Source organism: Colossoma macropomum, unplaced genomic scaffold, assembly GCF_904425465.1.
Source record: "Colossoma macropomum unplaced genomic scaffold, Colossoma_macropomum, whole genome shotgun sequence".
In the NCBI taxonomy this organism is placed as follows: domain Eukaryota; kingdom Metazoa; phylum Chordata; class Actinopteri; order Characiformes; family Serrasalmidae; genus Colossoma; species Colossoma macropomum.
Genome location: NW_023495723.1, coordinates 460366 through 470373, shown reverse-complemented (window position 1 = coordinate 470373; position 10008 = coordinate 460366). Strand labels below are relative to the sequence as shown.

Below are 10008 nucleotides of genomic sequence, written 5' to 3'. Positions count from 1 at the left end.
ATAATCTCTTTCCAGTATTCTGTGAATTGAGAAGGTAACGGATGTGGACAGTGATCTGTCCTGCTGTGTTTGTGTGTTTCAGATGGGGATTTTCAGAGTAACAGCTCTTCAGCACAGTCAGATTCTGATCCTCCTCCAGATCCTGCACTTTACTGGATCATCATTATAGTCCTGACGTCTGTTTGTTTGGTCCAAACGAGCATCATCTCCTTATGTGCCCTCTGTCACAGGGTGAAAGGTGAGAACTGCCTGTGTACAGATCTACACTCAGCCAGTGTACGACTGAAGTGAAACATCAGCAGATGTTGAAGTCGAGTTTCATAAGGAAGATTCAATAACATGAAACACTGATATAACACTGAAGCAAGTGTTGATTGAGCGCAGTTGATGAATCAGCTTCAGCTGCATGGAAACAAACATATTTCCACCAGTTCCTCATTTACAGGTTATATATAAAAAAGAAACACCCCAATATCCCTCATTTACATATAATGTACATGATTCACATTCTGCTTCATGCAGATGTTGTTTTGGGCTTTTTCACATTTGGACTGTTTAATTGTTTGAGTGATCTCAGATCACTGAGTCATGGTTTTCTGTACATATGCATCAGTAGCACTCCCAACTTTGGACACCAGAGGTCATCATCTCCTGAATTCTGAGGCTGTCACTCTTTCCCCACACGTGTTTTCCCTTTCTCTAATTACCCCCTCTACAAATAACCCTCTCCAAACCCCTCTACTTTGTGAAGCATTGCTAGTTGTTTTATCCTTTTAATCTTTAGCCTCCTGTTTTTTTTCTTGAAATTTGTGCTGTCTTTTTGCTTGTTTTCCTGGGTTTTTGTGTTATTAGACTGTGTTTCTGGAAACCCAACAATATTTTAATTGTGTTTTGTCAAGATTTTTCATTTTGACAAAAATCTTAACTGCAATTATCTGCAACTACTTCATTTCAGTAACTACTTGTTACACCAGTGAGCTACTGTACATTTACTGTGATTTTTACTGTGAATGAATGAAGAATATTATTTTGGTCCTCTTCATTTAATTTCTGTGCATATTTTGTGTGTGTGTGTGTGTGTGTGTGTGTGTGTGTGTGTGTGTTTGTGTGTGTTTGTGTGTGAAATATTATCTTCTCTTTCAGGTAAGCGCTGCAGTGACCTGTCCTCCTCTGAGAAGGTATCAGAAACTCTTGTGATAAACACAGCTGGTAAAGCCCAGTAGGTGGCAGCAGAGCTGTTCTCTATGGTTTCTATTAGTGGCATCATCATTTAAACTGCTGTATCTGTTCTGATGGTCTTTGTCTCCTCAGGAAGTCCTGCAGTACGGCCTTCAACATACAGCAGTGACCACAGGAGATTCTGAAGGACACACAGCGTCTGCTCTGGACATCATGACCCAAACATACCCAACCTGTACCAGCGGACCTTTCACTGCTGTGATTTTTGAAGTTCTACATCAGAAATGTAGACGAACAAACACTAAACAATAAACTAGTACAAACATAAATTAAAAGAAGAAACTGAGGTAGCGAATGAAACATATGAAATATGACAATAAATCTGAAAATATTCAGTCAAATACATGTTGTTGATTTTCTAAGTGTAAATAACAAATCCTCTACAGAGAAAGAAACCTCTGTACATTTTCATCCACAATCACTGTTTATTTGCTGAAATTAACATATTGGGGAAAAAACTGAACATAAAATGTGGGTCATATGGTCATACTGTAGTATCTTGCCTCTTGTCAGCTTCAGTTTCTTTACTGTGGTATGTTTGCTTCCAGAATTTGCTGATATCTAGTGGAATTCCTTCTTCCATATACTCATGCTGTCCACTATTGTGTGCAAAATCATTACAGCTCCAAACTCACGTTTAACAGTTGGCAGTGGACAAGGTGTTCTTTTCATCAGATGCTGTTCTTTTTTCTTTTTCAAACATACTATAGTGTTTCACTGCTACAGAAGGAGGCACACAGCTTTTCCACAACTGTAAACTTTAATATAGGTTGTCTCTGACTCCAGCCTTGCCTCTCCCAAACTCCTCTCTCCACTCCAGATCATAAACACACATCTGGCAGGCTAGCCCCACCTTACAATAAGAGTCCATGTAGAAAAAAAAAACAGTGAATGAATGCTGTAGAAGAACCACTCCAAAACTAACAGGAAAAACATTTCCCAAACTTGCTACACTACCCCTGGTGAGTAGTCTGCACTGACTGGGGTTGAGGGGAAGCATTGGAAGGGGAATCAGGTTCGGCAGGGGTTGCCAGCGCTCTATCAGCCGCCCCACCCAGGCTGGACAATAGACCTGACTCTGCCTTTGCTGCAGGGACCTAAGATAGCTCTTTCCCAGCATGGTCTAACTGTGTTTTGATGCAGCCCCTGTATGGTGCCAGACTGTTATAGTGCCACTTTGCACCTGCAGGGTGGGAGCTGCACTCTGTACACAACTTCTCCTAACCTTCCTAGGACCCACAGTCCTACCCAGTGGCTGTCCGATTTAGGGCACTTACGCTTCTTTTTCTTTGGGCTGTAAACCCACATGGGCTTCCCTACTGCAAAGTGCTGCCCATGAGTGTCTAGGTCATAGTTCCTTTTCTGTCGCATGCTGGAACTCACTATTTGCTTCCTAGCATATGCATGTGTTGTGTCTTTGTGATCTTGGAGCTGCCAGGCGTACTCTGGGCCTGCTGATCTGGGGGGCAACCAAAAGCTACTTACACATGGGTCCTGATTTCCCTCCCCAGCATTATTAGGGATGGGATATACAAGGCACGGCAAGGCAGGTTATTTAATTAAAACCTGATTAAAACAAATTTAAAAGAGAAAAAAAAAATTAAGAGCCGCATAGTAGCTAAACGCTGCTCCATGTTTAGTTTTTACCTTCTGCAGGTCTAACTGACCAGTTCCTAATGATGTGAGAGTTCTGCTCGGCTCATATCATTGCAACCTATAAAATAAATATGCTGGTCCTGCACTGGCGACCTGTTCAGGGTGTATCCTGCCTTCTGCCCAATGACCGCTGGGATATGTTCTAGCTCCCCCCATGACCCAGAAGGCAGAAAGCAGCTTAGAAAATGCTGGTCCTGCACCATTGAGCAATTTATAGACCAGTAATAGTATCTTGAAGTCTAATCTGGAACGAACTGGTAGCCAGTGTAAGAATTTAAGAATGGGGGGTTGGGGGGTGATGTGTTCCTTCTTTTACTCCTGGTGAGACTCTGGCAGCTGCATTCTGAATCAGTTGAAGTGGTTTGATTTTTTGGGAGTCCAGTTAGGAGACCATTACAGTGATCAATCGTGCTAGAAATAAAGGCTTGGATGAGTTTCTCCAGGTCTGATTTAGTCAGAAAATGTCTGTTCTTGTTGATATTCTTAAGGTGATAAAAAGTTGATTTAGTAACTACTTTCACACGACTGATAAAACTGAGATCTGAGTCCATCAGTACACCAAGGTTACGCACCAGTTCTTTAGATTTTAGGGCTCTTGAATTCAGATAGGGAGCTAGTCTGTGCCTCTCAATGCTGTTCCCAAATAAAATAATCTCTTTTTTATCTTTTATTCAACTTCAGAAAGTTTTGTCCCATCCAGTTAGTGATGTGCTCAAGGCACTTAGAGTGAGTCAAGGGGACCATAGCTGTGTGGGGAGAGGGCCAAGTAGATCTGAGTATCATCTGCATAGTTGTAGTAAGATATCCCATTGTCTTGTAGTATTTGGCCAAGAGGCAGCATGTATAAAGAGTGGTCCAAGAATTGAGCCCTGGGGGACACCACAGGTCACTGGCACTCTTTCAAAAACATTATTTTCCATTTCCACAAAGTAGTCCCTTCCTTGCAGGTATGAACTGAACCATTTTAGGACAGTTCCTGAGAGATCAACCCAGTTCTCAATTCTATCTATTAGAATTTTATGGTCAATGGTATTGGCAGCGCTGAGATCGAGCAGTAGTAGAACAAATGTTTTTCCAGAGTCTGTATTTAAATGAATGTCATTAATAACTTTAATTAGAGCCATTTCAGTACTATGATTAGCCCAAAAACCTGCCTGAAATTTCTCTAGGCAGCTATTTAAGGACAGAAAGCATTTTTTACTGTATCTGTATGTCCACTGCTGTTGAGAAACACATTCTTTAAAAAGTTGGTAACATGTCAAGACTACAAAGGGGAGATTTGAGATGACTCACTGTTTGAATTAGAATTTCATTATTAATAGCACTAAACTGGGACAATTTAACCGTGCCATCTTTATGTGGTGATGGACTGTGTGCCCACACACAGTATTTTTCCCAGGACTTGGTCTGCAGCCTCCTGCTGGCCCAGAGGGAGAAGTCAGGGCTGCTGCTATATTGGTGTGGCCTCCCTAGTGGTGATGTTATGCAGGTGTGCCTGCCCCAACTCCTCCTCCTCAAATGCAAAGCAGTCTTGAAATTCCACGAAAATCTGCCACAACATATCTCGCTTCCAAATCACCTCCACCAGATTTTCCTCATGGCTTTTATTTCCTTCTCTCTTATATGGGCCCAGAGTCTCTGATTTTTGTGCTGTTGGGCTCACATTGCCCTTATGGGTGGGAACAGCTCCTGTAGGTGGAAAAGCGAGCATTCTGCTGGCTGCTGCCTTCCCCGAGTCATTTTGGAGGCTGGAAACAACATTAGGTTAGGATGCCATGGGATACATAAGTTCAACACCTAATTGATTAACACCTAATTAATCAATTAATCAATTAATCAAAAAGGGGCCACTTAAATGCTAAGAAATTCTGAAATACATGTAAATATTTTAAAGATTCTACTTTTCACTCAGTGTTCTGCTGATAATATCATTTGTAATGAAAAACATATAATAGAATTAGAAAAGAAAGCAAAATAGATTTTCACCAAGGGGCTTAGACCACTGAATCCCACTGTACAAATGTGTGTGTGAAGGGTTATTTTCCAAATTCATTGCTTCCATCATTTTCTTTTCAAAATATAATTTATTTGTAGGGATTTATACAAATATATAAAAAATATCAGTGCTATATTATGCTTAATGCCACATAAATGTACCACGTTCATTCATTAACTGCAAACGAATATAAAACATTTTGTTATGAAGCCCTTCATATATAGCTCTTTTCTTTAACAGTTACATTGACCTTCAGGAAACACACAGTCACATTTTCTCTTAGGGACTATGAATTCCAGTCCTCTGGTCAGGGTTGATAATGCAAAATAAGTTGATTTTTGTTTTGCCTCTCATTAATTTCTATGCAGACAGACAGCAGCTGTGCATGAGGGGTTGGGGGAAAAGCAGCTGCTTGACAAGTGTGATAAAAGGTTGTAAAATATTCATTAAAAAGTGCCACTGTGTGCTACATCTGCATTAAACTGCACACTGACATCACATTAGTTTATGTTTTGAAGAATACTGGGCCTTTTATCACCTGTGTTTCATCAGATCACAACACTAGCCTGGCACTGTGCCTGGACAGAACCTGGATGTATTTAAGCAACACTCCCACAAAGTGGCTAACAGTCGATGCACCATAACTGTAAAGAAGTGTTCACACTACTGCAGTCATTTTTTGCGTGCACATCTCAGCCATTTACTTTTAATGGAGTTGTTGTTCCCTGCCTTGCACAGAACTGCATGGAGTTACATGACGGCCTTCAGCCCAGGAGCATCCTCCCTGTCTTTTTGCTGAAAAATGGACAGCAGAACAGCTGATTTCATATTTTGCCAACAGTTACTCAGTTATCTCTGCTTCTTTTTTTAGAATTTGTGGGGTTAGTGCCGTTTTTCTTGATTTAAAGAAACTATTTCATTCAGCGAATCATAAAATTCTATTTGAAAAGTTGTTACTTTTATTATATTACCATGAATTGATTCTTATTTAGAGAATAGAAAACAATGTGTGTGAATATCTAAAACATCTAAGTACTCAGATTACGAGGTTGGAGTTCCACAAGGGTCAATTTCGGGTCCTTTGTTATTTAGTTTTTATGTTAATTGACCTTCCAAACATCTGTCCTCCTGCTATTACTTGTCAGATCTACCCAGATGGCACAGATGAAAGAACCTTGAGGTTGTGTGTGAGTTTAAATATCTAGGGTTAATACAGGATTCACAGCTGCCTTTTAAAAGCATGTAAAATATATTGCAACTATGGTCAAATTTAATTTTACTACTTTTGGATTTAGAGATTGACAAATCCAAGCAGCAAAATTGTACATGAATGCCATGATCTTTTCTCATAACACTTATCATCAAACACGCTGGATACAAGACTGTTCTTGAGGTGAATGAGCCAGTATGTAAACAAGCCTTAAAAGTCTTAGATAAAACGTCAAATCAACATCATCACTGTAAGTATGTTTTCTTAAGATGGGAAAATCCTGTTAAATTCTCAAACGCAGTATTAGTTTTAAAATCCTAAATGGTCTTTTTTGCCTAGTTAAGGTGCATTGTTTAAACTTTCTATCATCAACCTGCCCAGGGACTGCAATTGAAAAATAGCCCTTTGACTAGACGATGTCAACTACAACATTAAATATTAAAGTGTGTAAAAATTTCTGAAACTGTTTAGCTAATATGCTGCATTAAAATATGTGCAAAGAGTCTAGTGACATATTTGTCAGGAAAATTCTGTCCTATTGTCTGCTCTGAGAGACAAGTCATGAGGTAACAACCTGGATGGAAGCATTGAGGAGCTAATAGTAGCTGCCAGAGCAGCTCCCATGGCACCCTGGGGGAATTAGCCGGTGGCTAAAGCTGCTCTTGAGTATTGCACCATAGATGTTGTCCATTTTTGTCACCATCCTCTTCCATCACTGCCAAAAAAAGTCTTGACTTCAGTCTTCCAGGAGCTCTAGACATCTTATCCCTTCAGTTCACTGCAGTGTTGATCCTTGAAGATGCACCTCAACATACAAAAGTTCTATGGAAGAGGAAGTACGAGAGGAGACAAAGTGCTATAATCCATGGAGAAGGACAGTTCACCCCAGCATGCCCTGTAGAGAGTGTGAAGAAGAGTATAATTTAACTATCAGTCCGATTCCAGTGATACAGATCAATTAAGACTTTGAAATATCCTTTTGTATGTTTATAAAATAACATATATGAAAGTCAATAATACTATTATGCATCCTACATAGAATAAAAAATAAAATAATTTTAAAAAATTCAATTCTTTAGCTTTTGCTATAAATGATGTATAATGTTTACATTTTAATATCCCTTTAAACACATTTAAAAGTAAAAGATTTATTTCAAAAAAATGTTTAGGTAAAATTTAAAAATAAATATTATGCATCCTACATCTTGAGACATCTTGGGATGTTATTACTGCCAAGACATCTTAAGATCCGTGTCTATAGACATGTCTTAAAGACATGTCTTCATTTCTTAAGACATGCTTCAAGATGTCCTAAGATGTCTTCATAATGTGTCTTTAGACATGTCTTAAGACATCCCAAGACATGGTAATGGCTGGGTATGTAAGGGGATTTGAGCCTCCTGGTAGTGCCACAGTGTGAGAGTCTCACAACTACAAAGTGTAACTGATCTATGTGGCACAGTTATTGCTCTGTAATGATTAACCACAGGGTTATTAAGGGAATTTGTCAGTATAAGACTCACAGCTTACTGGGTGTCTAAAAGTCTGAAGGCACAATGACACCATTTCGACCTTTTCAGTGACCGAAATCTAGCACCATCTGTGACATTAGATGCTTCAGTGAGTCACATAAACCAAAAATATACAGCTGTGAAATAGAGTTGTTAGAGGCAAAGCCAACAAAGATCAGGCTATTTTCCATTTGTAGTGGGAAACCATGTCACAAAGGTGGCTTAAAATGATGCTTAAAATATTAGGCACAGCTCCAAAAGTCGGTATGTACATTTACACAGTTTCCCTTATGATTCTCTATTTTTTCTCTTTTCATCCCGTTTCATAGTTGCTCTGCATCTGTAAAACAGCTCATCACAAAGCCGATTTTTACATTTACAGCATTTGGCAGACACTCTTATCCAGAGTGACTTACAATTTGATCATTTTGCACAGGTAGGTGAAGGTGGTGTTAGGAGTCTTGCCCAAGGACTCTGATTGGTATAGTGTAGGGTGCTTACAGGCGGGGATTGAACCCCAGTCTACAACATAGAAGGAAGAGGTGTTACCCACTACACTATCTATTAATCAATCAATCAACCAATATTGAGAAGGCGAGTCACACTCGCTCACTATATTTCATTAATTTATTAATAATAATTTCATCAGGCAGCTCATAACTTCCATGTATCACTGGTGTTTTGTGCTTTAATGGCTGAGTAATTACAATTGTGTCATAAAAATTGCCAAATTATCATTTTTATTACTTCTTGTAAATAGTTGCACAAGGTCATCTGAAGGCCAACGAGTCAGCCAATTTACAAAATCCTCAGATTTAACCAGAATGTCAGTGTGAGTGGGTGGAGCTAAGCTGCTGCAAGCTGAATAGGTGGATGGATATATATATACATGTATGAGTGGGTCTTCATGACTTCATAAAAACAGCAAATTAATACCAGGCTGTTTGTGCAGCTTAGTTTAAATAAACGGACTGTATAGACTGATGAGTGACGTTGTTTTACACTTAACTGACCCATATCCTACATTTTCCCCCACTGAACATTTTTAATCTTTAGCACTGTTTACATTCTACATCAAACTCATTTAATGTTCTATTATGAAAACATTACAAACAAGCAAGGAAAATTCAGTTTTCCATGATAAGTAAGACAGACGTTTACTTACTCAAATGGAGACTCTCCTTAGTTGGTTCTGGGGGAACTGAAAATATCAAAAATAGAAAAGTAATGTGACATAACTGTATTGTACACACTCCACAGACTTTATTTACTGCTGTTTGTGTAGTCATCCAGGTGCATCCAATTAAAAGTGGACATACATTTTTCAAAAAACAGTAAAGTTTCTCAGTTGTTGTATTTGTGCTATTTTCAATGAAATATAGGGTTTACATGATTTTTATAGCATTGAATTCTGTTTTTATTTATATTTTGCGCAGCGTCCCAACTTTTTTGGAAATGGGGTCGTATTAAAACTGATTTTTCTGAAAGATCTGTGCTAAATTGACTTCATATGACTTTATTAACATGGCTTTATCAGGTTCAGAATGACGATGAACAAACAGCAAACACAAAGGAAAATCTTTGAATAAAAGGTCACTGATACACTAATAAATAAACACAATAAATTAGAAAACATTTCCGGGGCAGTAAATCCCAGGAAAGGAGTGATCCAGATCACAGCCGTTCGGTAAGTGTGTCGAGATTACATTTGGCTTAATCATTTGATCAAAAGAGACAAAGGGTAAAGAGTGTCACCACTGCTTATTTATATGGAGGGCAGTTTTCTGTACACGACAGCCCATAACAGTACTGCCCAACATAAACACTGTTTCTGATATCTGTTCTTCTGAGCATAACATCCTTACCTTCAACTGAGAGGTTGACACGCTGAATGAAAGCCCGTTTATTTTGGAGGCCTTCCTTCTCTATAAGGTAGCATTCATAGACCTTTCCATCAGCATGTCTGAAATCCTTCAACACCAGGGAACCATCTCCTTGACTCAGCTTATCTTCAGGAACGTCCACACGGCCTTCATAGCCCTCACCTGAAAATGACTCATTAACGCATCGCTCAAACACTATCTCAGAAGAGATGTGCCACTCGATGTGTGGCTTTTGGCTGGATGACAATTTGCTGGAAATATTACACGGCAGAAGCACTGAGGAACCCACTTGGGCAGATATGTTGATCTGAGGCTTTGTAGAGACTAGAGGAGAAAATGAATGCATTTTAGCACTTTATAGACAGTAGATTATTTATAGTCAAGTCATCGTCTGGAGGAATTGGGGCGGGGTGGGGTAACAGCTCAAGCTAGAAGACTTATGACTACTGCACACTCTTAAAAATACAGGTGCAGAAAGGGTTCTTTGAAGCAATGTCATAAAGAACCTTTCAG

At 39.2% G+C, this 10008-nt stretch overlaps 1 long non-coding RNA gene across 1 annotated transcript; it reads right to left on the bottom strand.

Annotated features, from left to right (window-relative positions):
• Nucleotides 1–6684: 6684 nt before the first annotated feature.
• Nucleotides 6685–9794, bottom strand: LOC118802875. Its single transcript, XR_005006791.1, has 3 exons — nt 9478–9794; nt 8778–8813; nt 6685–6996 (listed from the first exon to the last, which is right to left on the bottom strand). It is a non-coding gene; the product is annotated as an uncharacterized LOC118802875 (long non-coding RNA).
• Between the last annotated feature and the right edge of the window lie 214 nt (nt 9795–10008).